The sequence below is a fragment of the Phalangium opilio genome, unplaced genomic scaffold (assembly GCF_054372755.1).
Source record: "Phalangium opilio isolate 3A_F unplaced genomic scaffold, DU_Popi_V2 ptg000019l_1, whole genome shotgun sequence".
NCBI classification, from domain to species: domain Eukaryota; kingdom Metazoa; phylum Arthropoda; class Arachnida; order Opiliones; family Phalangiidae; genus Phalangium; species Phalangium opilio.
In genome coordinates, this window is record NW_028324152.1 from 6,034,539 (window position 1) to 6,061,617 (window position 27,079).

The following is a 27,079-nucleotide window of genomic DNA, read 5'->3' on the forward strand; positions in this document are numbered from 1 at the left end:
TCCCACAACACCGCTCCCGGGTGGGCTTGAACCACAAACCTAATGGTTAACAGCCGAACGCGCTAACCACTGAGACACGGAAGCTCAGAAATTAAGTGGTTGTCACGTATTGTGGAAAAACTTTGGCATTTTGCATTACATTTGAGATCCCACAACACCGCTCCCGGGTGGGCTCGAACCACCAACCTTTTGGTTAACAGCCGAACGCGCTAACCATTGCACCACGGAAGCCCAAAATTTAAACGGTCGTCAGGTATTGTGGGAAAACTTTGCCTTTTTACGTCACAACTGAGGCTTCACAACACCGCTCCCGGATGGGCTCGAACCACAAACCTTTTGAATAACAGCCGAACGCGCTAACCATTGCGCTACGGAAGCCCAAAAATTAAATGTTCGTCAGTTATTTTTAAAAAACTCTGAATTTTACGTTACATCTAAGACCTCACAACACCGCTCCCGGATGGTATCGAACCACCAACCTTTCGGTTAACAGCCGACGGCGTTAACCATTGCGCAACGGAAGCCCAAAGATTCAATGTTCGTCAGGTATTGTGGAAAAACTTTGGATTTTTACGTTACATGTGAGATTTCACAACATCGCTCCCGGGTGGGCTCGAACCACCAACCTTTCGGTTAACAGCCGAACGCGCTAACCATTGCGCCACGGAAGCCCAAAAATTAAATGGTCGTCAGGTATTGTGGAAAAACTTTGGCTTTTTACGTTACATTTGATACTTCACAACACCGCTCCCGGGTGGGCTCGAACCACCAACCTTTTGGTTAACATCCGAACGCGCTAACCATGGAGCCAAGGAAGCTCAGAAATGAAATGGTCGTTAGGTATTGTGGAAAAACTTTGACTTTTTACGTTACATCTGAGACCTCACAACACCGCCCCCGGATGGGCTCGTACCACCAACCTTTTTGTTAACATCCGAACGCGCTAACCATGGAGCCAAGGAAGCTCAGAAATGAAATGGTCGTCAGGTATTGTGGAGAAACTTTGGCTTTTTACGATACATTTGAGATCCCACAACACCGCTCCCGGGTGGGCTCGAACCATCAGCCTTTCGGTTAACAGTCGAACGCGCTAACCATTGCGCCACGGAAGCCCAAAAATTAAATGGTCGTCAGTTATTTTTAAAAAAACTCTGAATTTTACGTTACATCTAAGACCTCACAACACCGCTCCCGGATGGGCTCGAACCACCAACCTTTCGGTTAACAGCCGAACGCGCTAACCATTGAGCTACGAAAGCTCAGAAATTAAATGGTTGTCACGTATTGTGGAAAAGTTTTGACATTTTACGCTACATCTGAGACCCCACAACACCTCTTCCGGGTGGGCTCGAACCACCAGCCTTTCGGTTAACAGTCGAACGCGCTAACCATTGCGCCACGGAAGCCCAAAAATTAAATGGTCGTCAGGTATTGTGTAGAGACTTAGGCTTTTTTCGATACATTTGAGATCCAACAACACCGCTCCCGGATGGGCTCGAACCACCAACCTTTCAGTTAACAGCCGAACGCGCTAACCATTGCGCCACGGAAGCCGAAACATTAAATGGTCGTCAGGAATTGTGGAAAAACTTTGGCATTTTGCATTACATTTGAGATCCCACAACACCGCTCCCGGGTGGGCTTGAACCACAAACCTAATGGTTAACAGCCGAACGCGCTAACCACTGAGACACGGAAGCTCAGAAATTAAGTGGTTGTCACGTATTGTGGAAAAACTTTGGCATTTTGCATTACATTTGAGATCCCACAACACCGCTCCCGGGTGGGCTCGAACCACCAACCTTTTGGTTAACAGCCGAACGCGCTAACCATTGCACCACGGAAGCCCAAAATTTAAACGGTCGTCAGGTATTGTGGGAAAACTTTGCCTTTTTACGTCACAACTGAGACTTCACAACACCGCTCCCGGATGGGCTCGAACCACAAACCTTTTGAATAACAGCCGAACGCGCTAACCATTGCGCTACGGAAGCCCAAAAATTAAATGTTCGTCAGTTATTTTTAAAAAACTCTGAATTTTACGTTACATCTAAGACCTCACAACACCGCTCCCGGATGGTGTCGAACCACCAACCTTTCGGTTAACAGCCGACGGCGTTAACCATTGCGCAACGGAAGCCCAAAGATTCAATGTTCGTCAGGTATTGTGGAAAAACTTTGGATTTTTACGTTACATGTGAGATTTCACAACATCGCTCCCGGGTGGGCTCGAACCACCAACCTTTCGGTTAACAGCCGAACGCGCTAACCATTGCGCCACGGAAGCCCTAAAATTAAACGGTCGTCGGGTATTGTGGAAACACTTTGGCTTTTTACGTTACATTTGAGATCTTACAACACCGCTCCCGGGTGGGCTCGAACCACCAACCTTTCGGTTAATAGCCGAACGCGCTAACCATTACGCCACGGAAGCCCAAAAATTTAACGGTCGTCAGGTATTGTGGGAAAACTTTGGCTTTTTACGTTACATTTGAGATCTTTTAACACCGCTCCCGGGTGGGCTCGAAACACAAACCCTTCGGTTAACAGCCGAGGGCGCTAACCATTGCGCCACGGAAGCTCAGAAATTAAATGGTTGTCACGTATTTTGGAAAAGTTTTGACATTTTACGCTACATCTGAGACCACACAACACCTCTCCCAGGTGGGCTCGAACCAACAAGCCTTTCGGCTAACAGCCGAACGCGCTAACCATTGCGCCACGGAAGCCCAAAAATTTAATGGTCGTCACGTATTGTGGAAAAACTTTGACTCTTTACGCCACATCTGAGACCTCACAACACCGCTCACGGATGGGCTCGAACCACCAACCTTTCGGTTAACAGCCGAACGCGCTAACCATTGCGCCACGGAAGCCCAAAAATTAAATGGTCGTCAGGTATTGTGGAAAAAATTTGGCTTTTTACGTTACATTTGAGATCCCACAACACCGCTCCCGGGTGGGCTCGAACCACAAACCTATTGGTTAACAGACGAACGCGCTAACCATTGAGCCACGGAAGCTCAGAAATTAAATGGTTGTCACGAATTGTGGAAAAGTTTTGACATTTTACGCTACATCTGAGACCGCACAACACCTCTCCCAGGTGGGCTCGAACCAACAAGCCTTTCGGCTAACAGCCGAACGCGCTAACCATTGCGCCACGGAAGCCAAAAGATTTAATTTTCTTCAGGTATTGTGGAAAAACTTTGGATTTTTACGTTACATGTGAGATCTCACAACACCACTCCCGGGTGGGCTCGAACCACAAACCTTTTGGTTAACATCCGAACGCGCTAACCATGGAGCCAAGGAAGCTCCGAAATGAAATGGTCGTCAGGTATTGTGGAAAAACTTCGACTTTTTACGTCACATCTGAGACCTCACAACACCGCTCCCGGATTGGCTCGAACCACAAACCTTTTGGTTAACATCCGAACGCGCTAACCATGGAGCCAAGGAAGCTCCGAAATGAAATGGTCGTCAGGTATTGTGGAAAAACTTCGACTTTTTACGTCACATCTGAGACCTTGCAACACCGCTCCCGCATGGGCTCGAACCACCAACCTTTCAGTTAACAGCCGAATGCGCTAACCATTGCGCCACGGAAGCTCAGAAATTAAATGGTTGTCACGTATTGTGGAAAAGTTTTGACATTTTACGCTACATCTGAGACCGCACAACACCTCTCCCGGGTGGGCTCGAACCACCAAGCCTTTCGGCTAACAGCCGAACGCGCTAACCATTGCGCCTCGGAAGCCCAAAGATTAAATTTTCGTCAGGTATTGTGGAAAAAATTTGACTTTTTACGTCACATCTGAGACCTCACAACACCTCTCACGGATGGGCTCGAACCACCAACCTTTCGGTTAACAGCCGAAAGCGCTAACCATTGCGCCACGGAAGCTCAAAAATTAAACGGTCGTCAGGTATTGTGGAAAAAATTTGGCTTTTTACGTTACAATTGAGATCCCACAACACCGCTCCCGGGTGGGCTCGAACCACAAACCTATTGGTTAACAGCCGAACGCGCTAACCATTGAGCCACGGAAGCTCAGAAATTAAATGGTTGTCACGTATTTTGGAAAATTTTTGACATTATACGCGACATCTGAGACCACACAACACCTCTCCCAGGTGGGCTCGAACCAACAAGCCTTTCGGCTAACAGCCGAGCGCGCTAACCATTGCGCCACGGAAGCCCAAAGATTAAATTTTCGTCAGGTATTGTGGAAAAACTTTGGCTTTTTACGTTACATTTGAGATCTTACAACACCGCTCCCGGGTGGGCTCGAACCACCAACCTTTCGGTTAACAGCCGAACGCGCTAACCATTGCGCCACGGAAGCTCAAAAATTAAACGGTCGTCAGGTATTGTGGAAAAACTTTGGCTTTTTACGTTACATTTGAGATCCCACATCACCGCTCCCGGGTGGGCTCGAACCACAAACCTATTAGATAACAGCCGAACGCACTAACCATAGAGCCACGGAAGCTCAGAAATTTAATGGTTGTCACGTATTGTGGAAAAGTTTTGACATTTTACGCTACATCTGAGACCGCACAACACCTCTCCCGGGTGGGCTCGAACCACCAAGCCTTTCGGCTAACAGCCGAACGCGCTAACCATTGCGCCACGGAAACCCAAAACTTAAATGGTCGTCACGTATTGTGGAAAAACTTGGGGTTTTTTCGATACTTTTGAAATCCCACAACACCGCTCCCGGATGGGCTCGAACCACCAACCTTTCAGTTAACAGCCGAACGCGCTAACCATTGCGCCACGGAAGCCCAAAAATTAAATGGTCGTCAGGTATTGTGGAAAAACTTTGGCTTTTTACGTTACATTTGATACTTCACAACACCGCTCCCGGGTGGGCTCCAACCACCAACCTTATGGTTAACAGCCGAACGCGCTAACCATTGCACCACGGAAGCCCAAAAATTAAACGGTCGTCAGGTATTGTGGAAAAACTTTGGCTTTTTACGTTACATTTGAGACTTCACAACACCTCTCCCGGGTGGGCTCGAACCACCAAGCCTTTCGGCTAACAGCCGAACGCGCTAACCATTGCGCCACGGAAACCCAAAAATTAAATGGTCGTCACGTATTGTGGAAAAACTTTGACTCTTTACGTCACATCTGAGACCTCACAACACCGCTCACGGATGGGCTCGAACCACCAACCTTTCGGTTAACAGCCGAACGCGCTAACCATTGCGCCACGGAAGCCCAAAAATTAAATGGTCGTCAGGTATTGTGGAAAAACTTTGGCTTTTTACGCTACATTTGAGATCTTACAACACCGCTCCCGGGTGGGCTCGAACCACCAACCTTTCAGTTAACAGCCGAACGCGCTAACCATTGCGCCACGGAAGCCCAAAAATTAAATGGTCGTCAGGTATTGTGGAAAAAGTTTGGCATTTTGCATTACATTTGAGATCCCACAACACCGCTCCCGGGTGGGTTCGAACCACCAACCTATTGGTTAACAGCCGAACGCGCTAACCATGGCGCCACGGAAGCCCAAAAATTAAATGGTCGTCAGGTATTGTGGAAAAACCTTGGCTTTTTACGTTACATTTGAGACTTCACAACACCGCTCCCGGGTGGGCTCGAACCACCAACCTTTTGGTTAACAGCCGAACGCGCTAACCATTGCACCACGGAAGCCCAAAAATTAAACGGTCGTCAGGTATTGTGGGAAAACTTTGGCTTTTTACGTCACATCTGAGACTTTACAACACCGCTCCCGGATGGGCTCGAACCACAAACCTTTTGAATAAAAGCCGAACGCGCTAACCATTGCGCCACGGAAGCCCAAAAACTAAATGTTCGTCAGTTATTTTTAAAAAACTCTGAATTTTACGTTACATCTAAGACCTCACAACACCGCTCCCGGATGGGCTCGAACCACCAACCTTTCGGTTAACAGCCGACGGCGCTAACCATTGCGCCACGGAAGCCCAAAAATTAAATGGTCGTCAGGTATTGTGGAAAAACTTTGGCTTTTTACGTTACATTTGAGAGCTCACAACACCGCTCACGGATGGGCTCGAACCACCAACCTTTCGGTTAACAGCCGAACGCGCTAACCATTGCGCCACGGAAGCTCAGAAATTAAATGGTTGTCACGTATTGTGGAAAAGTTTTGACATTTTACGCTACATCTGAGACCGCACAACACCTCTCCCGGGTGGGCTCGAACCACCAAGCCTTTCGGCTAACAGCCGAACGCGCTAACCATTGCTACACGGAAGCCCAAAGATTAAATGTTCGTCAGGTATTGTGGAAAAACTTTGACTTTTTACGTCATATGTGAGACCTCACAACACCGCTCACGGATGGGCTCGAACCACCAACCTGTCGGTTAACAGCCGAGCGCGCTAACTTTTGCGCCACGGAAGCCCAAAATTTAAATGTTCGTCAGGTATTGAGGAAAAACTTTGATTTTTTACGTCATATCTGAGACCTCACAACACCGCTCACGGATGGGCTCGAACCACCAACCTTTCGGTTAACAGCCGAACGCGCTAACCATTGCGCCACGGAAGCCCAAGAATTAAATGGTCGTCAGGTATTGTGGAGAAACTTAGGCTTTTTTCGACACATTTGAGATCCCACAACACCGCTCCCGGATGGGCTCGAACCACCAACCTTTCAGTTAACAGCCGAACGCGCTAACCATTGCGCCACGGAAGCCAAAAAATTAAATGGTCGTCAGGTATTGTGGAAAAACTTTGACTTTTTACGTCACATCTGAGAGCTCACAACACCGCTCACGGATGGGCTCGAACCACCAACCTTTCGGTTAACAGCCGAACGCGCTAACCTTTGCGCCACGGAAGCCCAAAAATTAAATGGTCGTCAGGTATTGTGGAAAAACTTAGGCTTTTTACGTTACATTTGAGATCTTACAACACCGCTCCCGGGTGGGCTCGAACCACCAACCTTTCGGTTAACAGCCGAACGCGCTAACCATTGCGCCACGGAAGCTCAAAAATTAAACGGTCGTCAGGTATTGCGGAAAAACTTTGGCTTTTTACGTTACATTTGATACTTCACAACACCGCTCCCGGGTGGGCTCCAACCACCAACCTTTTGGTTAACAGCCGAACGCGCTAACCATTGCACCACGGAAGCACAAAAATTAAACGGTCGTCAGGTATTGTGGAAAAACTTTCGCTTTTTACGTTACATTTGAGACTTCACAACACCGCTCCCGGGTGGTCTCGAATAGAGCTCGGCATTTTCGATCAATTATCCACTTTATTTTATCTTTATCCATACCCGAAAATTATCCACAGAACTTACATGTTAAATCGTATTATAATCCACAAATTTGTTTATAAATAATCGGTTATCCACCAATTTGTGGATAATTGATCGAAAATGCCGAGCTCTAGTCTCGAACCACCAACCTTTTGGTTAACATCCGAACGCGCTAACCATGGAGCCAAGGAAGCTCAGAAATGAAATGGTCGTCAGGTATTGTGGAAAAACTTTGACTTTTTACGTTACATCTGAGACCTCACAACACCGCCCCCGGATGGGCTCGAACCACCATCCTTTCCGTTAACAGCCGAACGCGCTAACCATTGCGCCACGGAAGCCCAAGAATTAAATGGTCGTCAGGTATTGTGGAGAAACTTTGACTTTTTACGTCACATCTGAGAGCTCACAACACCGCTCACGGATGGGCTCGAACCACAAACCTTTTGAATAACAGCTGAACGCGCTAACCATTGCGCCGCGGAAGCTCAAAAATTTAATGTTCGTCAGTTATTGTGGAAAAACTCTGAATTTTACGTTACATCTAAGACCTCAAAACACCGCTCCCGGATGGGCTCGAACCACCAACCTTTCGGTTGACAGCCGACGGCGCTAACCATTGCGCAACGGAAACCCAAAGATTAATTGTTCGTCAGGTATTGTGGAAAACTCTGAATTTTACGTTACATCTAAGACCTCACAACACCGCTCCCGGATGGGCTCGAACCACCAACCTTCCGGTTAACAGCCCACGGCGCTAACCATTGCGCAACGGCAGCCCAAAGATTAAATGTTCGTCAGGTATTGTGGAAAAACTTTGGATTTTTACGTTACATTTGAGATCTCACAACACCGCTCCCGGGTGGGCTCCAACCACTAACCTTTTGAATAACAGCTGAACGCGCTAACCATTGCGCCGCGGAAGCTCAAAAATTTAATGTTCGTCAGTTATTGTGGAAAAACTCTGAATTTTACGTTACATCTAAGACCTCAAAACACCGCTCCCGGATGGGCTCGAACCACCAACCTTTCGGTTAACAGCCCACGGCGCTAACCATTGCGCAACGGCAGCCCAAAGATTAAATGTTCGTCAGGTATTGTGGAAAAACTTTGGATTTTTACGTTACATTTGAGATCTCACAACACCGCTCCCGGGTGGGCTCCAACCACTAACCTTTTGGTTAACAGCCGAACGCGCTAACCATTGCACCACGGAAGCCCAAAATTAAACGGTCGTCAGGTATTGTGGAAAAACTTTGGCTTTTTACGTTACATTTTAGACTTCACAACACCGCTCCCGGGTGGACTCGAACCACCAACTTTTGGTTAACATCCGAACGCGCTAACAATGGAGCCAAGGAAGCTCAGAAATGAAATGGTCGTCAGGTATTGTGGAAAAACTTTGACTTTTTACGTCACATCTGAGACCTCACAACACCGCCCCCGGGTGGGCTCGAACACCCAACCTATTGGTTAACAGCCGAACGCGCTAACCATTGAGCTACGGAAGCTCAGAAATTAAATGGTTGTCACGTATTGTGGAAAAGTTTTGACATTTTACGCTACATCTGAGACCCCACAACACCTATCCCGGGTGGGCTCGAACCACCAGCCTTTCGGTTAACAGTCGAACGCGCTAACCATTGCGCCACGGAAGCCCAAAAATTAAATGGTCGTCAGGTATTGTGGAGAAACTTAGGCTTTTTTCGATACATTTGAGATCCCACAACACCGCTCCCGGATGGGCTCGAACCACCAACCTTTCAGTTAACAGCCGAACGCGCTAACCATTGCGCCACGGAAGCCCAAAAATTAAATGTTCGTCAGGTATTGTGGAAAAACTTCGGATTTTTACGTCACATCTGAGACTTCACAACACCGCTCCCGGATGGGCTCGAACCACAAACCTTTTGAATAAAAGCCGAACCCGCTAACCATTGCGCCACGGAAGCCCAAAAACTAAATGTTCGTCAGTTATTTTTAAAAAACTCTGAATTTTACGTTACATCTAAGACCTCACAACACCGCTCCCGGATGGGCTCGAACCACCAACCTTTCGGTTAACAGCCGACGGCGCTAACCATTGCGCCACGGAAGCCCAAAAATTAAATGGTCGTCAGGTATTGTGGAAAAACTTTGGCTTTTTACGTTACATTTGAGAGCTCACAACACCGCTCACGGATGGGCTCGAACTACCAACCTTTCGGTTAACAGCCGAACGCGCTAACCATTGCGCCACGGAAGCTCAGAAATTAAATGGTTGTCACGTATTGTGGAAAAGTTTTGACATTTTACGCTACATCTGAGACCGCACAACACCTCTCCCGGGTGGGCTCGAACCACCAAGCCTTTCGGCTAACAGCCGAACGCGCTAACCATTGCTACACGGAAGCCCAAAGATTAAATGTTCGTCAGGTATTGTGGAAAAACTTTGACTTTTTACGTCATATGTGAGACCTCACAACACCGCTCACGGATGGGCTCGAACCACCAACCTGTCGGTTAACAGCCGAACGCGCTAACTTTTGCGCCACGGAAGCCCAAAATTTAAATGTTCGTCAGGTATTGTGGAAAAACTTTGACTTTTTACGTCATATCTGAGACCTCACAACACCGCTCACGGATGGGCTCGAACCACCAACCTTTCGGTTAACAGCCGAACGCGCTAACCATTGCGCCACGGAAGCCCAAGAATTAAATGGTCGTCAGGTATTGTGGAGAAACTTAGGCTTTTTTCGACACATTTGAGATCCCACAACACCGCTCCCGGATGGGCTCGAACCACCAACCTTTCAGTTAACAGCCGAACGCGCTAACCATTGCGCCACGGAAGCCAAAAAATTAAATGGTCGTCAGGTATTGTGGAAAAACTTTGACTTTTTACGTCACATCTGAGAGCTCACAACACCGCTCACGGATGGGCTCGAACCACCAACCTTTCGGTTAACAGCCGAACGCGCTAACCTTTGCGCCACGGAAGCCCAAAAATTAAATGGTCGTCAGGTATTGTGGAAAAACTTAGGCTTTTTACGTTACATTTGAGATCTTACAACACCGCTCCCGGGTGGGCTCGAACCACCAACCTTTCGGTTAACAGCCGAACGCGCTAACCATTGCGCCACGGAAGCTCAAAAATTAAACGGTCGTCAGGTATTGTGGAAAAACTTTGGCTTTTTACGTTACATTTGATACTTCACAACACCGCTCCCGGGTGGGCTCCAACCACCAACCTTTTGGTTAACAGCCGAACGCGCTAACCATTGCACCACGGAAGCACAAAAATTAAACGGTCGTCAGGTATTGTGGAAAAACTTTCGCTTTTTACGTTACATTTGAGACTTCACAACACCGCTCCCGGGTGGTCTCGAACCACCAACCTTTTGGTTAACATCCGAACGCGCTAACCATGGAGCCAAGGAAGCTCAGAAATGAAATGGTCGTCAGGTATTGTGGAAAAACTTTGACTTTTTACGTTACATCTGAGACCTCACAACACCGCCCCCGGATGGGCTCGAACCACCATCCTTTCCGTTAACAGCCGAACGCGCTAACCATTGCGCCACGGAAGCCCAAGAATTAAATGGTCGTCAGGTATTGTGGAGAAACTTTGACTTTTTACGTCACATCTGAGAGCTCACAACACCGCTCACGGATGGGCTCGAACCACAAACCTTTTGAATAACAGCTGAACGCGCTAACCATTGCGCCACGGAAGCTCAAAAATTTAATGTTCGTCAGTTATTGTGGAAAAACTCTGAATTTTACGTTACATCTAAGACCTCAAAACACCGCTCCCGGATGGGCTCGAACCACCAACCTTTCGGTTGACAGCCGACGGCGCTAACCATTGCGCAACGGAAACCCAAAGATTAATTGTTCGTCAGGTATTGTGGAAAAACTCTGAATTTTACGTTACATCTAAGACCTCACAACACCGCTCCCGGATGGGCTCGAACCACCAACCTTCCGGTTAACAGCCCACGGCGCTAACCATTGCGCAACGGCAGCCCAAAGATTAAATGTTCGTCAGGTATTGTGGAAAAACTTTAGATTTTTACGTTACATTTGAGATCTCACAACACCGCTCCCGGGTGGGCTCCAACCACTAACCTTTTGGTTAACAGCCGAACGCGCTAACCATTGCACCACGGAAGCCCAAAATTAAACGGTCGTCAGGTATTGTGGAAAAACTTTGGCTTTTTACGTTACATTTTAGACTTCACAACACCGCTCCCGGGTGGACTCGAACCACCAACTTTTGGTTAACATCCGAACGCGCTAACAATGGAGCCAAGGAAGCTCAGAAATGAAATGGTCGTCAGGTATTGTGGAAAAACTTTGACTTTTTACGTCACATCTGAGACCTCACAACACCGCCCCCGGGTGGGCTCGAACACCCAACCTATTGGTTAACAGCCGAACGCGCTAACCATTGAGCTACGGAAGCTCAGAAATTAAATGGTTGTCACGTATTGTGGAAACGTTTTGACATTTTACGCTACATCTGAGACCCCACAACACCTTTCCCGGTTGGGCTCGAACCACCAGCCTTTCGGTTAACAGTCGAACGCGCTAACCATTGCGCCACGGAAGCCCAAAAATTAAATGGTCGTCAGGTATTGTGGAGAAACTTAGGCTTTTTTCGATACATTTGAGATCCCACAACACCGCTCCCGGATGGGCTCGAACCACCAACCTTTCAGTTAACAGCCGAACGCGCAAACCATTGCGCCACGGAAGCCCAAAAATTAAATGGTCGTCAGGTATTGTGGAGAAACTTTGACTTTTTACGTCACATCTGAGAGCTCACAACACCGCTCACGGATGGGCTCGAACCACAAACCTTTTGAATAACAGCTGAACGCGCTAACCATTGCGCCACGGAAGCTCAAAAATTTAATGTTCGTCAGTTATTGTGGAAAAACTCTGAATTTTACGTTACATCTAAGACCTCAAAACACCGCTCCCGGATGGGCTCGAACCACCAACCTTTCGGTTGACAGCCGACGGCGCTAACCATTGCGCAACGGAAACCCAAAGATTAATTGTTCGTCAGGTATTGTGGAAAAACTCTGAATTTTACGTTACATCTAAGACCTCACAACACCGCTCCCGGATGGGCTCGAACCACCAACCTTCCGGTTAACAGCCCACGGCGCTAACCATTGCGCAACGGCAGCCCAAAGATTAAATGTTCGTCAGGTATTGTGGAAAAACTTTGGATTTTTACGTTACATTTGAGATCTCACAACACCGCTCCCGGGTGGGCTCCAACCACTAACCTTTTGGTTAACAGCCGAACGCGCTAACCATTGCACCACGGAAGCCCAAAATTAAACGGTCGTCAGGTATTGTGGAAAAACTTTGGCTTTTTACGTTACATTTTAGACTTCACAACACCGCTCCCGGGTGGACTCGAACCACCAACTTTTGGTTAACATCCGAACGCGCTAACAATGGAGCCAAGGAAGCTCAGAAATGAAATGGTCGTCAGGTATTGTGGAAAAACTTTGACTTTTTACGTCACATCTGAGACCTCACAACACCGCCCCCGGGTGGGCTCGAACACCCAACCTATTGGTTAACAGCCGAACGCGCTAACCATTGAGCTACGGAAGCTCAGAAATTAAATGGTTGTCACGTATTGTGGAAAAGTTTTGACATTTTACGCTACATCTGAGACCCCACAACACCTCTCCCGGGTGGGCTCGAACCACCAGCCTTTCGGTTAACAGTCGAACGCGCTAACCATTGCGCCACGGAAGCCCAAAAATTAAACGGTCGTCAGGTATTGTGGAAAAACTTTGGCTTTTTACGTTACATTTGAGACTTCACAACACCGCTCCCGGGTGGGCTCCAACCACCAACCTTATGGTTAACAGCCGAACGCGCTAACCATTGCACCACGGAAGCCCAAAAATTAAACGGTCGTCAGGTATTGTGGAAAAACTTTGGCTTTTTACGTTACATTTGAGACTTCACAACACCGCTCCCGGGTGGGCTCGAACCACCAACCTTTTGGTTAACATCCGAACGCGCTAACCATGGAGCCAAGGAAGCTCAGAAATGAAATGGTCGTCAGGTATTGTGGAAAAACTTTGACTTTTTACGTTACATCTGAGACCTCACAACACCGCTCCCGGATGGGCTCGAACCACCATCCTTTCGGTTAAAAGCCGAACGCGCTAACCATTGCGCCACGGAAGCCCAAAAATTTAATGTTCGTCAGGTATTGTGGAAAAACTTTGACTTTTTACGTCACATCTGAGACCTCACAACACCGCTCACGGATGGGCTCGAACCACCAACCTTTCGGTTAACAGCCGAACGCGCTAACCATTGCGCCACGGAAGCCCAAAAATTAAATGGTCGTCAGGTATTGTGGAAAAACCTTGGCTTTTTACGTTACATTTGAGACTTCACAACACCGCTCCCGGGTGGGCTCGAACCACCAACCTTTTGGTTAACAGCCGAACGCGCTAACCATTGCACAACGGAAGCCCAAAAATTAAACGGTCGTCAGGTATTGTGGGAAAACTTTGGCTTTTTACGTCACATCTGAGACTTCACAACACCGCTCCCGGATGGGCTCGAACCACAAACCTTTTGAATAAAAGCCGAACGCGCTAACCATTGCGCCACGGAAGCCCAAAAACTAAATGTTCGTCAGTTATTTTTAAAAAAACTCTGAATTTTACGTTACATCTAAGACCTCACAACACCGCTCCCGGATGGGCTCGAACCACCAACCTTTCGGTTAACAGCCGACGGCGCTAACCATTGCGCCACGGAAGCCCAAAAATTAAATGGTCGTCAGGTATTGTGGAGAAACTTAGGCTTTTTTCGATACATTTGAGATCCCACAACACCGCTCCCGGATGGGCTCGAACCACCAACCTTTCGGTTAACAGCCGAACGCGCTAACCATTGCGCCACGGAAGCCCAAAATTTAAATGTTCGTCAGGTATTGTGGAAAAACTTTGGATTTTTACGTTACATGTGAGATCTCACAACACCGCTCCCGAGTGGGCTCGAACCACCAACCTTTCGGTTAACAGCCGAACGCGCTAACCATTGCGCCACGGAAGCCCAAAATTTAAATTTTCGTCAGGTATTGTGGAAAAACTTTGGATTTTTACGTCACATCTGAGACCTCACAACACCGCTCACGGATGGGCTCGAACCACCAACCTTTCGGTTAACAGCCGACGGCGCTAACCATTGCGCCACGGAAGCCCAAAAATTAAATGGTCGTCAGGTATTGTGGAAAAACCTTGGCTTTTTACGTTACATTTGAGACTTCACAACACCGCTCCCGGGTGGGCTCGAACCACCAACCTTTTGGTTAACAGCCGAATGCGCTAACCATTGCACCACGGAAGCCCAAAAATTAAACGGTCGTCAGGTATTGTGGGAAAACTTTGGCTTTTTACGTTACATTTGAGACTTCACAACACCGCTCCCGGGTGGGCTCGAACCACCAACCTTTTGGTTAACAGCCGAACGCGCTAACCATTGCACCACGGAAGCCCAAAAATTAAACGGTCGTCAGGTATTGTGGGAAAACTTTGGCTTTTTACGTCACATCTGAGACTTCACAACACCGCTCCCGGATGGGCTCGAACCACAAACCTTTTGAATAAAGCCGAACGCGCTAACCATTGCGCCACGGAAGCCCAAAAACTAAATGTTCGTCAGTTATTTTTAAAAAACTCTGAATTTTACGTTACATCTAAGACCTCACAACACCGCTCCCGGATGGGCTCGAACCACCAACCTTTCGGTTAACAGCCGACGGCGCTAACCATTGCGCCACGGAAGCCCAAAAATTAAATGGTCGTCAGGTATTGTGGAGAAACTTAGGCTTTTTTCGATACATTTGAAATCCCACAACACCGCTCCCGGATGGGCTCGAACCACCAGCCTTTCAGTTAACAGCCGAACGCGCTAACCATTGCGCCACGGAAGCCCAAAATTTAAATGTTCGTCAGTTATTGTGGAAAAACTTTGGATTTTTACGTTACATGTGAGATCTCACAACACCGCTCCCGAGTGGGCTCGAACCACCAACATTTCGGTTAACAGCCGAACGCGCTAACCATTGCGCCACGGAAGCCCAAAATTTAAATTTTCGTCAGGTATTGTGGAAAAACTTTGGATTTTTACGTCACATCTGAGACCTCACAACACCGCTCACGGATGGGCTCGAACCACCAACCTTTCGGTTATCAGCCGAACGCGCTAACCATTGCGCCACGGAAGCCAAAAAATTAAATGGTCGTCAGGTATTGTGGAAAAACTTTGGCTTTTTACGTTACATTTGATACTTCACAACACCGCTCCCGGGTGGGCTCCAACCACCAACCTTTCAGTTAACAGCCGAACGCGCTAACCATTGCGCCACGGAAGCCCAAAAATTAAATGGTCGTCAGGTATTGTGGAAAAACTTTGGCTTTTTACGTTACATTTGATACTTCACAACACCGCTCCCGGGTGGGCTCCAACCACCAACCTTATGGTTAACAGCCGAACGCGCTAACCATTGCACCACGGAAGCCCAAAAATTAAACGGTCGTCAGGTATTGTGGAAAAACTTTTGATTTTTACGTCACATCTGAGACCTCACAACACCGCTCACGGATGGGCTCGAACCACCAACCTTTCGGTTATCAGCCGAACGCGCTAACCATTGCGCCACGGAAGCCCAAAAATTAAATGGTCGTCAGGTATTGTGGAAAAACTTTGGCTTTTTACGTTACATTTGATACTTCACAACACCGCTCCCGGGTGGGCTCCAACCACCAACCTTATGGTTAACAGCCGAACGCGCTAACCATTGCACCACGGAAGCCCAAAAATTAAACGGTCGTCAGGTATTGTGGAAAAACTTTTGATTTTTACGTCACATCTGAGACCTCACAACACCGCTCACGGATGGGCTCGAACCACCAACCTTTCGGTTATCAGCCGAACGCGCTAACCATTGCGCCACGGAAGCCAAAAAATTAAATGGTCGTCAGGTATTGTGGAAAAACTTTGACTTTTTACGTCACATCTGAGAGCTCACAACACCGCTCACGGATGGGCTCGAACCACCAACCTTTCGGTTAACAGCCGAACGCGCTAACCTTTGCGCCACGGAAGCCCAAAAATTAAATGGTCGTCAGGTATTGTGGAAAAACTTTGGCTTTTTACGTTACATTTGAGATCTTACAACACCGCTCCCGGGTGGGCTCGAACCACCAACCTTTCGGTTAACAGCCGACGGCGTTAACCATTGCGCAACGGAAGCCCAAAGATTCAATGTACGTCAGGTATTGTGGAAAAACTTTGGCTTTTTACGTTACATTTGATACTTCACAACACCGCTCCCGGGTGGGCTCCAACCACCAACCTTATGGTTAACAGCCGAACGCGCTAACCATTGCACCACGGAAGCCCAAAAATTAAACGGTCGTCAGGTATTGTGGAAAAACTTTGGTTTTTTACGTTACATTTGAGACTTCACAACACCGCTCCCGGGTGGGCTCGAACCACCAACCTTTTGGTTAACATCCGAACGCGCTAACCATGGAGCCAAGGAAGCTCAGAAATGAAATGGTCGTCAGGTATTGTGGAAAAACTTTGACTTTTTACGTTACATCTGAGACCTCACAACACCGCTCCCGGATGGGCTCGAACCACCATCCTTTCGGTTAACAGCCGAACGCGCTAACCATTGAGCTACGGAAGCTCAGAAATTAAATGGTTGTCACGTATTGTGGAAAAGTTTTGATATTTTACGCTACATCTGAGACCCCACAACACCTCTTCCGGGTGGGCTCGAACCACCAGCCTTTCGGTTAACAGTCGAACGCGCTAACCATTGCGCCACGGAAGCCCAAAAATTAAATGGTCGTCAGGTATTGTGGAGAATTTTTGGCTTTTTACGTTACATTTGAGATCTTACAACACCGCTCCCGGGTGGGCTCGAACCACCAACCTTTCGGTTAACAGCCGAACGCGCTAACCATTGCGCCACGGAAGCTCAAAAATTAAATGGTCGTCAGGTATTGTGGAAAAACTTTGGATTTTTACGTTACATGTGAGATCTCACAACACCGCTCCCGAGTGGGCTCGAACCACCAACCTTTCGGTTAACAGCCGAACGCGCTAACCATTGCGCCACGGAAGCCCAAAATTTAAATTTTCGTCAGGTATTGTGGAAAAACTTTGGATTTTTACGTCACATCTGAGACCTCACAACACCGCTCACGGATGGGCTCGAACCACCAACCTTTCGGTTATCAGCCGAACGCGCTAACCATTGCGCCACGGAAGCCAAAAAATTAAATGGTCGTCAGGTATTGTGGAAAAACTTTGGCTTTTTACGTTACATTTGATACTTCACAACACCGCTCCCGGGTGGGCTCCAACCACCAACCTTTCAGTTAACAGCCGAACGCGCTAACCATTGCGCCACGGAAGCCCAAAAATTAAATGGTCGTCAGGTATTGTGGAAAAACTTTGGCTTTTTACGTTACATTTGATACTTCACAACACCGCTCCCGGGTGGGCTCCAACCACCAACCTTATGGTTAACAGCCGAACGCGCTAACCATTGCACCACGGAAGCCCAAAAATTAAACGGTCGTCAGGTATTGTGGAAAAACTTTTGATTTTTACGTCACATCTGAGACCTCACAACACCGCTCACGGATGGGCTCGAACCACCAACCTTTCGGTTATCAGCCGAACGCGCTAACCATTGCGCCACGGAAGCCCAAAAATTAAATGGTCGTCAGGTATTGTGGAAAAACTTTGGCTTTTTACGTTACATTTGATACTTCACAACACCGCTCCCGGGTGGGCTCCAACCACCAACCTTATGGTTAACAGCCGAACGCGCTAACCATTGCACCACGGAAGCCCAAAAATTAAACGGTCGTCAGGTATTGTGGAAAAACTTTTGATTTTTACGTCACATCTGAGACCTCACAACACCGCTCACGGATGGGCTCGAACCACCAACCTTTCGGTTATCAGCCGAACGCGCTAACCATTGCGCCACGGAAGCCAAAAAATTAAATGGTCGTCAGGTATTGTGGAAAAACTTTGACTTTTTACGTCACATCTGAGAGCTCACAACACCGCTCACGGATGGGCTCGAACCACCAACCTTTCGGTTAACAGCCGAACGCGCTAACCTTTGCGCCACGGAAGCCCAAAAATTAAATGGTCGTCAGGTATTGTGGAAAAACTTTGGCTTTTTACGTTACATTTGAGATCTTACAACACCGCTCCCGGGTGGGCTCGAACCACCAACCTTTCGGTTAACAGCCGACGGCGTTAACCATTGCGCAACGGAAGCCCAAAGATTCAATGTACGTCAGGTATTGTGGAAAAACTTTGGCTTTTTACGTTACATTTGATACTTCACAACACCGCTCCCGGGTGGGCTCCAACCACCAACCTTATGGTTAACAGCCGAACGCGCTAACCATTGCACCACGGAAGCCCAAAAATTAAACGGTCGTCAGGTATTGTGGAAAAACTTTGGTTTTTTACGTTACATTTGAGACTTCACAACACCGCTCCCGGGTGGGCTCGAACCACCAACCTTTTGGTTAACATCCGAACGCGCTAACCATGGAGCCAAGGAAGCTCAGAAATGAAATGGTCGTCAGGTATTGTGGAAAAACTTTGACTTTTTACGTTACATCTGAGACCTCACAACACCGCTCCCGGATGGGCTCGAACCACCATCCTTTCGGTTAACAGCCGAACGCGCTAACCATTGAGCTACGGAAGCTCAGAAATTAAATGGTTGTCACGTATTGTGGAAAAGTTTTGATATTTTACGCTACATCTGAGACCCCACAACACCTCTTCCGGGTGGGCTCGAACCACCAGCCTTTCGGTTAACAGTCGAACGCGCTAACCATTGCGCCACGGAAGCCCAAAAATTAAATGGTCGTCAGGTATTGTGGAGAATTTTTGGCTTTTTACGTTACATTTGAGATCTTACAACACCGCTCCCGGGTGGGCTCGAACCACCAACCTTTCGGCTAACAGCCGAACGCGCTAACCATTGCGCCACGGAAGCTCAAAAATTAAATGGTCGTCAGGTATTGTGGAAAAACTTTGGCTTTTTACGTTACATTTGAGATCTTACAACACCGCTCCCGGGTGGGCTCGAACCACCAACCTTTCGGTTAACAGCCGACGGCGTTAACCATTGCGCAACGGAAGCCCAAAGATTCAATGTACGTCAGGTATTGTGGAAAAACTTTGGCTTTTTACGTTACATTTGATACTTCACAACACCGCTCCCGGGTGGGCTCCAACCACCAACCTTATGGTTAACAGCCGAACGCGCTAACCATTGCACCACGGAAGCCCAAAAATTAAACGGTCGTCAGGTATTGTGGAAAAACTTTGGTTTTTTACGTTACATTTGAGACTTCACAACACCGCTCCCGGGTGGGCTCGAACCACCAACCTTTTGGTTAACATCCGAACGCGCTAACCATGGAGCCAAGGAAGCTCAGAAATGAAATGGTCGTCAGGTATTGTGGAAAAACTTTGACTTTTTACGTTACATCTGAGACCTCACAACACCGCTCCCGGATGGGCTCGAACCACCATCCTTTCGGTTAACAGCCGAACGCGCTAACCATTGAGCTACGGAAGCTCAGAAATTAAATGGTTGTCAAGTATTGTGGAAAAGTTTTGATATTTTACGCTACATCTGAGACCCCACAACACCTCTTCCGGGTGGGCTCGAACCACCAGCCTTTCGGTTAACAGTCGAACGCGCTAACCATTGCGCCACGGAAGCCCAAAAATTAAATGGTCGTCAGGTATTGTGGAGAATTTTTGGCTTTTTACGTTACATTTGAGATCTTACAACACCGCTCCCGGGTGGGCTCGAACCACCAACCTTTCGGTTAACAGCCGAACGCGCTAACCATTGCGCCACGGAAGCTCAAAAATTAAATGGTCGTCAGGTATTGTGGAAAAACTTTGGCTTTTTACGTTACATTTGAGATCTTACAACACCGCTCCCGGGTGGGCTCGAACCACCAACCTTTCGGTTAACAGCCGACGGCGTTAACCATTGCGCAACGGAAGCCCAAAGATTCAATGTACGTCAGGTATTGTGGAAAAACTTTGGCTTTTTACGTTACATTTGATACTTCACAACACCGCTCCCGGGTGGGCTCCAACCACCAACCTTATGGTTAACAGCCGAACGCGCTAACCATTGCACCACGGAAGCCCAAAAATTAAACGGTCGTCAGGTATTGTGGAAAAACTTTGGTTTTTTACGTTACATTTGAGACTTCACAACACCGCTCCCGGGTGGGCTCGAACCACCAACCTTTTGGTTAACATCCGAACGCGCTAACCATGGAGCCAAGGAAGCTCAGAAATGAAATGGTCGTCAGGTATTGTGGAAAAACTTTGACTTTTTACGTTACATCTGAGACCTCACAACACCGCTCCCGGATGGGCTCGAACCACCATCCTTTCGGTTAACAGCCGAACGCGCTAACCATTGAGCTACGGAAGCTCAGAAATTAAATGGTTGTCACGTATTGTGGAAAAGTTTTGATATTTTACGCTACATCTGAGACCCCACAACACCTCTTCCGGGTGGGCTCGAACCACCAGCCTTTCGGTTAACAGTCGAACGCGCTAACCATTGCGCCACGGAAGCCCAAAAATTAAATGGTCGTCAGGTATTGTGGAGAATTTTTGGCTTTTTACGTTACATTTGAGATCTTACAACACCGCTCCCGGGTGGGCTCGAACCACCAACCTTTCGGTTAAGAGCCGAACGCGCTAACCATTGCGCCACGGAAGCTCAAAAATTCAACGGTCGTCAGGTATTGTGGAAAAACTTTGGCTTTTTACGTTACATTTGATACTTCACAACACCGCTCCCGGGTGGGCTCCAACCACCAACCTTTTGGTTAACAGCCGAACGCGCTAACCATTGCACCACGGAAGCCCAAAAATTAAACGGTCGTCAGGTACTGTGGAAAAACTTTGGCTTTTTACGTTACATTTGAGACTTCACAACACCGCTCCCGGGTGGGCTTGAACCACCAAGCCTTTCGGCTAACAGCGGAACGCGCTAACCATTGCGCCACGGAAGCCCAAAAATTAAATGGTCGTCACGTATTGTGGAAAAACTTAGGCTTTTTTCGATACATTTGAAATCCCACAACACCGCTCCCGGATGGGCTCGAACCACCAACCTTTCAGTTAACAGCCGAACGCGCTAACCATTGCGCCACGGAAGCCCAAAAATTAAATGGTCGTCAGGTATTGTGGAAAAACTTTGGCTTTTTACGTTACATTTGATACTTCACAACACCGCTCCCGGGTGGGCTCGAACCACCAACCTTTTGGTTAACAGCCGAACGCGCTAACCATTGCGCCACGGAAGCCCAAAAATTAAATGTTCGTCAGTTATTTTTAAAAAACTCTGAATTTTACGTTACATCTAAGACCTCACAACACCGCTCCCGGATGGGCTCGAACCACCAACCTTTCGGTTAAAAGCCGACGGCGCTAACCATTGCGCCACGGAAGCCCAAAAATTTAATGTTCGTCAGGTATTGTGGAAAAACTTTGACTTTTTACGTCACATCTGAGACCTCACAACACCGCTCACGGATGGGCTCGAACCACCAACCTTTCGGTTAACAGCCGAACGCGCTAACCATTGCACCACGGAAGCCCAAAAATTAAACGGTCGTCAGGTATTGTGGGAAAACTTTGGCTTTTTACGTCACATCTGAGACTTCACAACACCGCTCCCGGATGGGCTCGAACCACAAACCTTTTGAATAAAAGCCGAACGCGCTAACCATTGCGCCACGGAAGCCCAAAAACTAAATGTTCGTCAGTTATTTTTAAAAAAACTCTGAATTTTACGTTACATCTAAGACCTCACAACACCGCTCCCGGATGGGCTCGAACCACCAACCTTTCGGTTAACAGCCGACGGCGCTAACCATTGCGCCACGGAAGCCCAAAAATTAAATGGTCGTCAGGTATTGTGGAGAAACTTAGGCTTTTTTCGATACATTTGAGATCCCACAACACCGCTCCCGGATGGGCTCGAACCACCAACCTTTCAGTTAATAGCCGAACGCGCTAACCATTGCGCCACGGAAGCCCAAAATTTAAATGTTCGTCAGGTATTGTGGAAAAACTTTGGATTTTTACGTTACATGTGAGATCTCACAACACCGCTCCCGAGTGGGCTCGAACCACCAACCTTTCGGTTAACAGCCGAACGCGCTAACCATTGCGCCACGGAAGCCCAAAATTTAAATTTTCGTCAGGTATTGTGGAAAAACTTTGGATTTTTACGTCACATCTGAGACCTCACAACACCGCTCACGGATGGGCTCGAACCACCAACCTTTCGGTTAACAGCCGAACGCGCTAACCATTGCGCCACGGAAGCCCAAAAATTAAATGGTCGTCAGGTATCGTGGAATAACCTTGGCTTTTTACGTTACATTTGAGACTTCACAACACCGCTCCCGGGTTGGCTCGAACCACCAACCTTTTGGTTAACAGCCGAACGCGCTAACCATTGCACCACGGAAGCCCAAAAATTAAACGGTCGTCAGGTATTGTGGGAAAACTTTGGCTTTTTACGTCACATCTGAGACTTCACAACACCGCTCCCGGATGGGCTCGAACCACAAACCTTTTGAATAAAAGCCGAACGCGCTAACCATTGCGCCACGGAAGCCCAAAAACTAAATGTTCGTCAGTTATTTTTAAAAAAACTCTGAATTTTACGTTACATCTCACAACACCGCTCCCGGATGGGCTCGAACCACCAACCTTTCGGTTAACAGCCGACGGCGCTAACCATTGCGCCACGGAAGCCCAAAAATTAAATGGTCGTCAGGTATTGTGGAGAAACTTAGGCTTTTTTCGATACATTTGAGATCCCACAACACCGCTCCCGGATGGGCTCGAACCACCAACCTTTCAGTTAATAGCCGAACGCGCTAACCATTGCGCCAAGGAAGCCCAAAATTTAAATGTTCGTCAGGTATTGTGGAAAAACTTTGGATTTTTACGTTACATGTGAGATCTCACAACACCGCTCCCGAGTGGGCTCGAACCACCAACCTTTCGGTTAACAGCCGAACGCGCTAACCATTGCGCCACGGAAGCCCAAAATTTAAATTTTCGTCAGGTATTGTGGAAAAACTTTGGATTTTTACGTCACATCTGAGACCTCACAACACCGCTCACGGATGGGCTCGAACCACCAACCTTTCGGTTAACAGCCGACGGCGCTAACCATTGCGCCACGGAAGCCCAAAAATTTAATGTTCGTCAGGTATTGTGGAAAAACTTTGACTTTTTACGTCACATCTGAGACCTCACAACACCGCTCACGGATGGGCTCGAACCACCAACCTTTCGGTTAACAGCCGAACGCGCTAACCATTGCGCCACGGAAGCCCAAAAATTAAATGGTCGTCAGGTATTGTGGAATAACCTTGGCTTTTTACGTTACATTTGAGACTTCACAACACCGCTCCCGGGTTGGCTCGAACCACCAACCTTTTGGTTAACAGCCGAACGCGCTAACCATTGCACCACGGAAGCCCAAAAATTAAACGGTCGTCAGGTATTGTGGGAAAACTTTGGCTTTTTACGTCACATCTGAGACTTCACAACACCGCTCCCGGATGGGCTCGAACCACAAACCTTTTGAATAAAAGCCGAACGCGCTAACCATTGCGCCACGGAAGCCCAAAAACTAAATGTTCGTCAGTTATTTTTAAAAAAACTCTGAATTTTACGTTACATCTCACAACACCGCTCCCGGATGGGCTCGAACCACCAACCTTTCGGTTAACAGCCGACGGCGCTAACCATTGCGCCACGGAAGCCCAAAAATTAAATGTTCGTCAGGTATTGTGGAGAAACTTAGGCTTTTTTCGATACATTTGAGATCCCACAACACCGCTCCCGGATGGGCTCGAACCACCAACCTTTCAGCTAACAGCCGAACGCGCTAACCATTGCGCCACGGAAGCCCAAAATTTAAATGTTCGTCAGGTATTGTGGAAAAACTTTGGATTTTTACGTTACATGTGAGATCTCACAACACCGCTCCCGAGTGGGCTCGAACCACCAACCTTTCGGTTAACAGCCGAACGCGCTAACCATTGCGCCACGGAAGCCCAAAATTTAAATTTTCGTCAGGTATTGTGGAAAAACTTTGGATTTTTACGTCACATCTGAGACCTCACAACACCGCTCACGGATGGGCTCGAACCACCAACCTTTCGGTTAACAGCCGACGGCGCTAACCATTGCGCCACGGAAGCCCAAAAATTTAATGTTCGTCAGGTATTGTGGAAAAACTTTGACTTTTTACGTCACATCTGAGACCTCACAACACCGCTCACGGATGGGCTCGAACCACCAACCTTTCGGTTAACAGCCGAACGCGCTAACCATTGCGCCACGGAAGCCCAAAAATTAAATGGTCGTCAGGTATTGTGGAATAACCTTGGCTTTTTACGTTACATTTGAGACTTCACAACACCGCTCCCGGGTTGGCTCGAACCACCAACCTTTTGGTTAACAGCCGAACGCGCTAACCATTGCACCACGGAAGCCCAAAAATTAAACGGTCGTCAGGTATTGTGGGAAAACTTTGGCTTTTTACGTCACATCTGAGACTTCACAACACCGCTCCCGGATGGGCTCGAACCACAAACCTTTTGAATAAAAGCCGAACGCGCTAACCATTGCGCCACGGAAGCCCAAAAACTAAATGTTCGTCAGTTATTTTTAAAAAAACTCTGAATTTTACGTTACATCTCACAACACCGCTCCCGGATGGGCTCGAACCACCAACCTTTCGGTTAACAGCCGACGGCGCTAACCATTGCGCCACGGAAGCCCAAAAATTAAATGGTCGTCAGGTATTGTGGAGAAACTTAGGCTTTTTTCGATACATTTGAGATCCCACAACACCGCTCCCGGATGGGCTCGAACCACCAACCTTTCAGTTAACAGCCGAACGCGCTAACCATTGCGCCACGGAAGCCCAAAATTTAAATGTTCGTCAGGTATTGTGGAAAAACTTTGGATTTTTACGTTACATGTGAGATCTCACAACACCGCTCCCGAGTGGGCTCGAACCACCAACCTTTCGGTTAACAGCCGAACGCGCTAACCATTGCGCCACGGAAGCCCAAAATTTAAATTTTCGTCAGGTATTGTGGAAAAACTTTGGATTTTTACGTCACATCTGAGACCTCACAACACCGCTCACGGATGGGCTCGAACCACCAACCTTTCGGTTAACAGCCGACGGCGCTAACCATTGCGCCACGGAAGCCCAAAAATTAAATGGTCGTCAGGTATTGTGGAGAAACTTAGGCTTTTTTCGATACATTTGAGATCCCACAACACCGCTCCCGGATGGGCTCGAACCACCAACCTTTCAGTTAACAGCCGAACGCGCTAACCATTGCGCCACGGAAGCCCAAAATTTAAATGTTCGTCAGGTATTGTGGAAAAACTTTGGATTTTTACGTTACATGTGAGATCTCACAACACCGCTCCCGAGTGGGCTCGAACCACCAACCTTTCGGTTAACAGCCGAACGCGCTAACCATTGCGCCACGGAAGCCCAAAATTTAAATTTTCGTCAGGTATTGTGGAAAAACTTTGGATTTTTACGTCACATCTGAGACCTCACAACACCGCTCACGGATGGGCTCGAACCACCAACCTTTCGGTTAACAGCCGACGGCGCTAACCATTGCGCCACGGAAGCCCAAAAATTAAATAGTCGTCAGGTATTGTGGAGAAACTTAGGCTTTTTTCGATACATTTGAGATCCCACAACACCGCTCCCGGATGGGCTCGAACCACCAACCTTTCAGTTAACAGCCGAACGCGCTAACCATTGCGCCACGGAAGCCCAAAATTTAAATGTTCGTCAGGTATTGTGGAAAAACTTTGGATTTTTACGTTACATGTGAGATCTCACAACACCGCTCCCGAGTGGGCTCGAACCACCAACCTTTCGGTTAACAGCCGAACGCGCTAACCATTGCGCCACGGAAGCCCAAAATTTAAATTTTCGTCAGGTATTGTGGAAAAACTTTGGATTTTTACGTCACATCTGAGACCTCACAACACCGCTCACGGATGGGCTCGAACCACCAACCTTTCGGTTAACAGCCGACGGCGCTAACCATTGCGCCACGGAAGCCCAAAAATTAAATGGTCGTCAGGTATTGTGGAGAAACTTAGGCTTTTTTCGATACATTTGAGATCCCACAACACCGCTCCCGGATGGGCTCGAACCACCAACCTTTCAGTTAACAGCCGAACGCGCTAACCATTGCGCCACGGAAGCCCAAAATTTAAATGTTCGTCAGGTATTGTGGAAAAACTTTGGATTTTTACGTTACATGTGAGATCTCACAACACCGCTCCCGAGTGGGCTCGAACCACCAACCTTTCGGTTAACAGCCGAACGCGCTAACCATTGCGCCACGGAAGCCCAAAATTTAAATTTTCGTCAGGTATTGTGGAAAAACTTTGGATTTTTACGTCACATCTGAGACCTCACAACACCGCTCACGGATGGGCTCGAACCACCAACCTTTCGGTTAACAGCCGACGGCGCTAACCATTGCGCCACGGAAGCCCAAAAATTAAATGGTCGTCAGGTATTGTGGAAAAACTTTGACTTTTTACGTCACATCTGAGACCTCACAACACCGCTCACGGATGGGCTCGAACCAC

At 47.8% G+C, this 27,079-nt stretch overlaps 18 non-coding genes across 18 annotated transcripts; all 18 read right to left on the reverse strand.

The window, feature by feature from the left end:
* Positions 1–598: 598 nt before the first annotated feature.
* Positions 599–671, reverse strand: TRNAN-GUU (transfer RNA asparagine (anticodon GUU)). The gene has a single exon. It is a non-coding gene; the product is annotated as a tRNA-Asn (tRNA).
* A 1,543-nt stretch (positions 672–2,214) lies between these two features.
* Positions 2,215–2,287, reverse strand: TRNAN-GUU (transfer RNA asparagine (anticodon GUU)). Its single transcript has one exon. It is a non-coding gene; the product is annotated as a tRNA-Asn (tRNA).
* A 74-nt stretch (positions 2,288–2,361) lies between these two features.
* On the reverse strand, positions 2,362–2,434 carry TRNAN-AUU (transfer RNA asparagine (anticodon AUU)). The gene has a single exon. It is a non-coding gene; the product is annotated as a tRNA-Asn (tRNA).
* Positions 2,435–4,276: 1,842 nt separating this feature from the next.
* Positions 4,277–4,349, reverse strand: TRNAN-GUU (transfer RNA asparagine (anticodon GUU)). The gene has a single exon. It is a non-coding gene; the product is annotated as a tRNA-Asn (tRNA).
* Positions 4,350–6,924: 2,575 nt separating this feature from the next.
* On the reverse strand, positions 6,925–6,997 carry TRNAN-GUU (transfer RNA asparagine (anticodon GUU)). The gene has a single exon. It is a non-coding gene; the product is annotated as a tRNA-Asn (tRNA).
* Positions 6,998–10,328: 3,331 nt separating this feature from the next.
* Positions 10,329–10,401, reverse strand: TRNAN-GUU (transfer RNA asparagine (anticodon GUU)). The gene has a single exon. It is a non-coding gene; the product is annotated as a tRNA-Asn (tRNA).
* Positions 10,402–13,407: 3,006 nt separating this feature from the next.
* Positions 13,408–13,480, reverse strand: TRNAK-UUU (transfer RNA lysine (anticodon UUU)). The gene has a single exon. It is a non-coding gene; the product is annotated as a tRNA-Lys (tRNA).
* A 1,983-nt stretch (positions 13,481–15,463) lies between these two features.
* Positions 15,464–15,536, reverse strand: TRNAI-GAU (transfer RNA isoleucine (anticodon GAU)). Its single transcript has one exon. It is a non-coding gene; the product is annotated as a tRNA-Ile (tRNA).
* Positions 15,537–15,904: 368 nt separating this feature from the next.
* Positions 15,905–15,977, reverse strand: TRNAI-GAU (transfer RNA isoleucine (anticodon GAU)). The gene has a single exon. It is a non-coding gene; the product is annotated as a tRNA-Ile (tRNA).
* A 221-nt stretch (positions 15,978–16,198) lies between these two features.
* On the reverse strand, positions 16,199–16,271 carry TRNAI-GAU (transfer RNA isoleucine (anticodon GAU)). Its single transcript has one exon. It is a non-coding gene; the product is annotated as a tRNA-Ile (tRNA).
* A 956-nt stretch (positions 16,272–17,227) lies between these two features.
* TRNAN-GUU (transfer RNA asparagine (anticodon GUU)) lies at positions 17,228–17,300 on the reverse strand. The gene has a single exon. It is a non-coding gene; the product is annotated as a tRNA-Asn (tRNA).
* Positions 17,301–17,521: 221 nt separating this feature from the next.
* Positions 17,522–17,594, reverse strand: TRNAI-GAU (transfer RNA isoleucine (anticodon GAU)). Its single transcript has one exon. It is a non-coding gene; the product is annotated as a tRNA-Ile (tRNA).
* Positions 17,595–17,962: 368 nt separating this feature from the next.
* TRNAI-GAU (transfer RNA isoleucine (anticodon GAU)) lies at positions 17,963–18,035 on the reverse strand. Its single transcript has one exon. It is a non-coding gene; the product is annotated as a tRNA-Ile (tRNA).
* Positions 18,036–18,256: 221 nt separating this feature from the next.
* TRNAI-GAU (transfer RNA isoleucine (anticodon GAU)) lies at positions 18,257–18,329 on the reverse strand. The gene has a single exon. It is a non-coding gene; the product is annotated as a tRNA-Ile (tRNA).
* A 1,838-nt stretch (positions 18,330–20,167) lies between these two features.
* TRNAN-GUU (transfer RNA asparagine (anticodon GUU)) lies at positions 20,168–20,240 on the reverse strand. Its single transcript has one exon. It is a non-coding gene; the product is annotated as a tRNA-Asn (tRNA).
* Positions 20,241–21,049: 809 nt separating this feature from the next.
* Positions 21,050–21,122, reverse strand: TRNAK-CUU (transfer RNA lysine (anticodon CUU)). Its single transcript has one exon. It is a non-coding gene; the product is annotated as a tRNA-Lys (tRNA).
* A 1,250-nt stretch (positions 21,123–22,372) lies between these two features.
* TRNAN-AUU (transfer RNA asparagine (anticodon AUU)) lies at positions 22,373–22,445 on the reverse strand. The gene has a single exon. It is a non-coding gene; the product is annotated as a tRNA-Asn (tRNA).
* An 802-nt stretch (positions 22,446–23,247) lies between these two features.
* TRNAN-AUU (transfer RNA asparagine (anticodon AUU)) lies at positions 23,248–23,320 on the reverse strand. The gene has a single exon. It is a non-coding gene; the product is annotated as a tRNA-Asn (tRNA).
* Positions 23,321–27,079: the final 3,759 nt, after the last annotated feature.